The following is a 6000-nucleotide window of genomic DNA, read 5'->3' on the forward strand; positions in this document are numbered from 1 at the left end:
TTGAAAGAGCAGCATGACAGGTGCTGCTGGAGTCAGGAGCTCCAGTGTTGTCATGGCCCCTGCTGAGTACGGAATGGAAGTATTGACAGAAACATGAAAGAAAAATTAATCTCAAGGAGTCATGAGAGATTGTAATCTCACAAAATTCACTATTCAACATGCCTGTCTTTATCATTTATTTTCTTTATGTATTTTTCAGAATACTTCTCTGAAAATTAATACCTGTATGAAGAGCCCAGAAAACCTCTGATATTTTTTCTTCACAAAGACATCTGTAGTTATTGAGGTTCTAGTGTTTCTCTTGTGCTGGCCTAGGGGAGGTGCCCAATGCTCCACCAGAGATGTTTCTGGCAGCTTGGTCAAGGTGGATATGCATTTGCATGAGAGGAAAGTCAAAAACCCAGAATCTTGGGCTCCCCTAGTGGCGCAGGGGATCATGCTCAGTGAAATAAGTCAGAAAGAAAAAAAGAAAAACACCTGATGGTCTCACTCGTAGCAGGAATTTAGAAAACCTAAATAAGGGACCAGGAAAAAGACTAATTAATACAAAGTAAAAATCAAAATCAACAAGCAACTATAAACCAGAGACACACTACGGGGAGGGGGGGTGTTGGGGAGAGGAAGGATTGGGGTCAAAATAAGGAGGGATGCAATTGTATGGGGAATATAACCAAAATAAAAATGTATACATTGTGCAAAAATGAAAAATGATGTAAGAATTATATAAAATAAAATATTAAAAAAATAAATAAAAATAAAGACAGTGCTGTCAAGCTATCACCAACCACTGCAGCACGAGTTCAATCCCTGGTGGCCAGGGAGCAACCCACATGGTACAGCAGACCTCTCTTGTCTCACCCGCTGCTTCCCTCAGCAGTGTATTTCAGTACATCTGCCTGTTCTGCTCCTCTCTCTCTCTGGTGAATCCTCTCACCACCCATACCTCTGGCTTACACCCAGTACTTGTATGCATAAATAAGTAAATATTAAACAAAAAAACAAAACAGAATTTCCATGATGGCCACCCAAATTCAAGACTGCCTTCACAATCCTCTTCTTCTATTGCCATAGCATTTGAATTACAAAGGAACTAACTTGTTCAGGGGCAGTTATATAATGGAATCATATGTGAGTGACCTCCATAGGTTTAGATTTAAAATATTTTGGGTATTGGAGAAAAGTTTATCTTCTGGAGTGATTATGCTGGAAGGAAGTTTAGGGGTCACTTAATCCAATAGTTCTTAAACTTCAATACCCCCACTCCTGCCCACACACATGAAGCTTCAGCTGCTTTGATTGTAAGAGGTTAGTTTGCAGGAGAGCAAGGGCTAACCATCAAGTCTGCCCCTCACTGCAGAGATGAGGAACCTGTAATGGAGAGAAAGAGGAAATTGTCCAGGGTCAATTGTCCAGAGTGAGTGAGGGACCCACATTTCCTTATTCTTCCTGGGACCTCTTCACCTCTGCCTGCCCTGGGAAACCCTAGTAGCAGAGCAGAGGCTCTGCCTGGCAAAGAAGGAGGAGGTGGGCCGGAAGAGAATCTCCATCAATTCTACTTCCCCTGGGGACCCAGAGCAACCTTGCAGGCAAGTTATCACTAGTGTATAAAATGTGAAATGAAGAATTGTTTGCCAATTTCCTTATCTCTACTGGCACAGAGGAGCGCCTGTTGGAGAGTTTCGAGTTGTCGGAGTATTGTTGCTAACCCGCCGCACATCCCTCGGCTGTTCTCACAGGGAGACTCAGGAAAGGCCGCACACATAAATTCACATAAATTACCTTTACAAAATGTCAAAATTAAATGTGGATTTTTATTTTAGGGATATATGCCTTGAGAATGTTAACCCCTTCATGAGGATAGAGGTGTCCTATCAGAAAAACACTGTAGAAGTTTCTGAATGCAGCACAAGTCACAGAAACTAACGCACCCACTCTTTCCCAGCCCAGCAGCACTCCGCCTGCAAGAGGGTAACAGCATTTGTTAAAACAAATACAGACTTTTCTAACCTCTTGTGTGCCACAATAATCCCTCTGGATGCAATGTTTTCAATCCTGTGATGGCTATGACATGAGATTCAGGGGTGACATACAACCCATCTGGCCTCAGTTTCCTCATTTGCCAAATGTAGCCATTAGAATGATGAGTGTTCCTTAACTACACATTTTGTCTTCCCAGGGACCCAGAGATGTAGTAGTGGGAAATACACAGTAGCTATTAATATTCAAAAACTTTGTGGAAATCTCAGATCCAGCCAGAGGGTCGCATGGGTTGAAATAATCCTGAGGAAACTGTTGGCGATAACTGAAGAGAGACTAGCTGTGCAGTCTCACTAGGAAAGCAGAGACAGCAAGGAACCAAGAAAGGGTTTTTTTGTTTTTTTTCTAAAGATTTATTTATTCATGCATACAAGAACCGGGGTATACGCCAGATGCATGGGAGGGTGAGAGGATTTACCAGAGACAGAGTGGGGAACAGAACAGACAGACTGACGAAATACACTGCTGAAGGGAGCAGTGGGAGAGACAGGAGAGGTCTGCCTCGCCATGTGGGATTCTTGCTGGCTGGCCGGGATCGAACCCGCGCTGCAGAGGCTGTGGACAGCTTCGCAGCGCAGCACTCAATCCACTGCACCACCAGGGAGGCCCCACCAAGAAAGGTTTTTTAAAACTAGATGAAAAGGGGGGTTGGTAATGCTAAAGAAATGGGGAGTGGTGTGATCCTTGAGAAGAGGATTACCTTGAAACAGACTTGAGTTTTACTGGGACTTCTGCTTAATGTCAATTCTTTTTCTGGTGGAAACTTTGACTTCCTTATTGAAGTCTTGTGAGAAGGAGACAATCCCCTATGTCCCTGTTTCTCTGCTTCTGGTTGGAGTCATGGTCACTCAGCATGGTCGGTCACTCTTGTCAAACCCATTAGAACTTACCAGGGTAGGTAGTGAACACCTTCTGTAAGAAGCAAATACTTACTGGGGATCAGCTGTATAGACTCTCGCTTTGATTTTAAGAAAGCAGAAATACCTTTCTTAAGGTTGCAGTTTGTCCAGAGGACAGAACTCTTTAAGTACATAATGGAGAAGAATCTTTTTATGACACAAGATTGGAAAGCCCTGCCCCAGGGGGCTGTTTCTCTCTCTGATGTTCTAGGATGGAGCCCCAGAATGGCCAATTATTTAGGGCACATGAATAGTGGGATGTGCATTTCAGTCACTTTATGACTTTTGTGAGCCCCAAACTGTTGCTTCTATAGACATCTACACAATAATATTGATGATATTATTGACAATATTATTGATAACATTCATAACAACATAATATAATGATGATAATATTAATAGTATCGATACTAATCAATACTAAAATTGATCTTTATAACTTTAAAGAGTTATTTTTTCAGACAAAATGTAACAGATTTTATGTCATATAATTTTTGCTTTTATTCTGAAGAAAAATAATTAAAACATTTTCCTTGACCATAAAATTCGAGTTTTTTTTTTTAAACTAAACATTCCCTGGGCCCCTGAAAGTTTTGTGGACCACAGATACAGTGCCTCCTGGACAATCAGCCTCCTGTCTGCAAAGGGGAAAGCTCAGCTTGCAGCGCGGGGTGCAGGTTGCTGAGGTCCAGGAAGCCGATGTGAGCCTGGCGTCATAGGGGCTCTAATTCTAATTCCAGAATAAAGCTGACTAGCTACAGATATTCTGCAGCCTTTTACTGATGTATACGTGTGTTAGCTGTTTCTTTGCTTTTCTTCCAAACACTACAACTTAAAGAATTACCTCAAATCCAGAGTACGGTGTCATGTTGTGATTCTATTCAGCTGTGTGACCTTGGGCAAGTCCTGTCCTTCAGTTTTCCATAATTTGCAAAAAGGAGAAATTGCATTAGACGACCATTCTCTAATTATTATGTACACCTTCTATGCTTCTGAAATATCATTAGAAAAAAAGTCAACAGAGAGTAAAAGGAGGCAGGTGTACTTAGACCAGAATTTACAAATGTTACTTACTGTAATACAGTTTAAAAATTAGCTCTGAACTTGCTGCAGCTGAGAAATAGACAGTTGTTATTGCCTGAAGAGAGGAAAGATAGAGTTAGGTAAACTTAGCCACTCGACCATTAGATGTTTAATCGGTTTCCAATATTTCATTATCCCCCAGAATAAGAAACTAATAAAGTCATTTTTCTCTTCTTTGGAACAATTTTCATTATGTGAATTCCCTGGAATGAGGTTAGGTCAAAAGTATAGATAGGACCTTTTTCTAAGCATTAACGTTGTGGTTCTTTTATGTGTGCTACTTTTATATTTTTGAGTAAATACTAAGATAAATTTCTGGGAGACTCTTGGTAACAATGATCTGTTTTCAGTCTGAAAGATTCATATACTCATACCCATATACTAGCAATAGAAATGTGAATTTAGCTGGATTTGTTACCAATACTAATATGAGTTTAAATTGCAATGTGTACTGCCCCTTTATGCAGGGAATGAGTGTATATCTTAATGAGTCAGGAGCAAACCAGTTGGCCACGGGCCATGGGGAACAGAGTGGCCTCCTTAGACCTCAGGGACCCCTCTTACATGCAGGAGGTTGTTGTGGAAGTTATATTTCTGGTAATTGTAAAGATGTCCCCTTGACTGGAACAGAGGTGGATTCCTTCTGGATTGAGTTGGGGGGTGGGGGGCTGCTCAACATCCTCACTGTTCTGGCTGTAAGGATAAAAGTAGAGCTGAGTTTCCTTTTCCTGGATCTCAAACAGCTTCTTCTGAAAGTGCTCCCCTTTTCTTCCCCAAGTGCTTCCAAAGAAGACAGCCTGAGGGAGAGGAAGTGGTGCTAATTAAAACCTCCCTCTGTTTTCCAGGCACAGGAGACTTTCGCAGATGTCTGTTGTTAGGCGCGTATTCACAGAGTGTGGCAAATACAGAAGCAGGCTTTCCTTCCCTAAAGGCACAACCCTCCCTCACAGGTTACAGGGAACTCTAGAAATGACTTCCTTCCAACACCCACTGAAGTAGAGGTGGCAGACCCACAGAAACAGCTACATAGCTTCCAGGGAGGCCAAAGCGCTCCTCTCTCTCTCTCTCTCTCTCTCTCTCTCTCTCTCTCTCTCTCTCTCTCTCTCTCTCTCACACACACACACACACACACACACATACACACACACTCACCACACCACACACACACAATTTCTCCTTGTGTGTTTTATATTTTTCACAGACCTTTCTCTGCCATTTGTATATCTCACGTTTAAGAGATTACCTGAAAACTCTGTAAAGCCCTTCCAGCTGTAAGATGGCATCATCACAATGGACACCCATGGACCACTGTACAAGTGGTGATTCCTGGGTGGGAGTTCAAGTGCTGCCATCACTATCCAGCTGTGCCTGGGTGAGTCCAACCAACTCTGAACCTCAGTGAGATGGCAATGACATGCTCCTCCTCAGGCTGCTGGGGGAATGGGATGAGATAACCTGTAATATGCACTGCCAGGGGCTTTTCATCTGAGAGTTATCCCAAGCAGTTGTGTCTTTTCCCACATTCAGACTCCTCAGGATGGCTATCTGTGTCCACTTTGCTTGAGATAATCCCCAGTTTCACCTATCATGTTGACTTAATTGCCAACAACTCATTGATGTCCCAGTTTAAGCAATAAATGATATGGTCATACTATCCTTCACTCCCTTGAATATTTCCATTGATTCTAGTTTAAGAAAATGTAATCTTGTTGGAGGTAGGAACTCTTTTTCACTTTCTGGTGTTTCATAAGTGTGTAGGAAATTGCAGGGAAACACCTCTGCCTGATGACGAAGACGGAGGCAATCCTGGAAGCAAAACAGCACTCCCTGCTCACATAGTCCATAGTGACACTGCCGTGAAACACTTCTTTCACCCAGCATTGGCCGTGACTTTGCGCCAGGAATGGCTCTCTGTCCTAGCTTAGAAATGACCACCTAACTTAAGGGTACTTTTGTTTGAATGAATATGTGTCTTCTGTTT

Source organism: Talpa occidentalis, unplaced genomic scaffold, assembly GCF_014898055.3.
Source record: "Talpa occidentalis isolate TD23 unplaced genomic scaffold, MPIMG_talOcc4v2.1 talOcc4.4, whole genome shotgun sequence".
Lineage (NCBI taxonomy): Eukaryota > Metazoa > Chordata > Mammalia > Eulipotyphla > Talpidae > Talpa > Talpa occidentalis.